General features: G+C 42.1%; 1 pseudogene across 1 annotated transcript; it reads left to right on the top strand.

Moving 5' to 3' along the window:
- Nucleotides 1-28: 28 nt before the first annotated feature.
- On the top strand, nucleotides 29-1,003 carry LOC103254934 (annotated as a pseudogene). Its single transcript, XR_503994.1, has one exon. The product of XR_503994.1 is annotated as a UDP-N-acetylglucosamine/UDP-glucose/GDP-mannose transporter pseudogene (transcript).
- The last annotated feature ends 879 nt before the right edge of the window (nucleotides 1,004-1,882 follow it).

The raw sequence follows: 1,882 nt of genomic DNA, 5'->3' as shown, positions 1-1,882 counted from the left end.
CCCCGCGAAGCCCCGGGCGCGCAGAGATGCGGAGGCGCTGGGCATGGCGCCGGCAGAGCCGCTGACCGCGCTGCTGCGGCTGCTGGCCGCCGGCTTCTACGGCGCGAGCTCCTTCCTGCTGGTGGTGGTCAACAAGAGCGTGCTCACAGGCTGCAGGTTTCCCTCCTCGCTGTGTGTCGGACTTGGCCAGATGGTGGCCACAGTGGCAGTTCTCTGGGTGGGAAAGGTGCTCAGAGTAGTCAAGTTTCCTGACCTTGACAGAAACGTACCTCAAAAGACGTTTCCACTACCTCTTCTATATTTTGGGAACCAAATCACGGGACTGTTCAGCACAAAGAAACTGAACTTGCCAATGTTTACAGTTCTGAGAAGGTTCTCCATTCTGTTTACAATGTTTGCTGAAGGAGTTTTACTCAAGAAGACGTTTTCTTGGGGTATTCAAATGACCGTATTTGCAATGATCATTGGAGCCTTTGTAGCTGCCAGCTCTGACTTGGCATTTGATCTGGAAGGCTATGTTTTTATTCTGATAAATGATGTCCTGACAGTGGCAAATGGTGCATATGTAAAACAAAAATTGGATTCAAAAGAGCTGGGAAAATATGGTTTGCTCTACTACAATGCACTGTTCATGATTCTGCCCACCCTAGCCACTGCATGTTTCACAGGAGATGCACAAAAGGCGGTGGAGTTCGAAGGCTGGGCTGACACCCTCTTCCTTCTGCAGTTCACCCTCTCCTGTGTGATGGGATTTATCCTGATGTACGCCACAGTACTGTGCACTCAGTATAACTCTGCTCTTACAACTACAATAGTTGGCTGTATAAAGAATTGTAACCCTTTGCACTTGGAAGTGCAAGGGGACATCGTAATTCCAGCAGACCACCTTTCTTATTGGAAGATAAGAATTCCATTGCATTTATATGAAAAGTTGTTGGAAAAAGTTCCCAGTGCAACACGAGAGCACATGTTTGTGACAGATATTACACTAGTACTGTCCTAGGAGAAGAGCTACTAAAGATGAAATGTCATCTTGCTGGTACAAAGACCAGAAGGGGAATACCAGAACAAATCAAAAAACCAACATTTTTAATGAAAAAAAAACAGCATGTAGTAAAAATAATCCGCTTCTTGTGTGGAAAGGCAAAAGGATAGTGACAATTTTCAGCTCTTGAAATCATGCAGGCATGAAATCTACCTACCACAAGGACATTGTGTGGTGGAAATAGTACACCAGTCAAGAAGCGCAAAGTGATTCTAAATCATGTTGCAAATATGAACAGTGTGGGTCATGCACATCAGTGTGCTTCTCTATCTTGTTTTTTGTGAAAATCTTTAGAATGGTGGAGGAAATTATTCTTCTGGGGGGTACAAATATGCATTTAGCTCCTGTATACTATACTGAGCATCAAAAAAAAAAAAAAAGAAAAACCTTTGTCCCATTGGGAATTTGTCAAGCTTTTGATTGATCAGTTGAGAAGTGTGTTTCAGGAGTCCCGAGTGTGTTCTTCCACATCTTCTTTGAACAACAAACTTGGACAATAAATTAAATGCTATGAATGTAGGAGAAAGAAAACGAGACTGCATTGTCTATTCAAATAGAAAAATACCTGGTGGAAAACGTCAAACATATTGCTACCGCACAACATGTATCGATGAACCTGCAGTGCATGGCGGTGACTGTTTCACACATTACCGCACGTTAGAAAAATATGGCAAATTTTTGTTTTTTGGTTGTAAATAAGTTGCTCAATGTCCAAAGTTCCATTATAAGCCAAATATTATCACAATAAAATAATTGGTTCTGGTTCTATACTAAAAAAAAAAAAAAAACAAAAAGAATCCTGGAAACAGATGAAAATTAAGGGATAAGATAGACAAG

This window comes from Carlito syrichta, unplaced genomic scaffold (genome assembly GCF_000164805.1).
Source record: "Carlito syrichta isolate Samal-C Ts95f unplaced genomic scaffold, Tarsius_syrichta-2.0.1 Scaffold287658, whole genome shotgun sequence".
NCBI classification, from domain to species: domain Eukaryota; kingdom Metazoa; phylum Chordata; class Mammalia; order Primates; family Tarsiidae; genus Carlito; species Carlito syrichta.
This window is presented reverse-complemented; position numbering and strand designations above follow the sequence as displayed.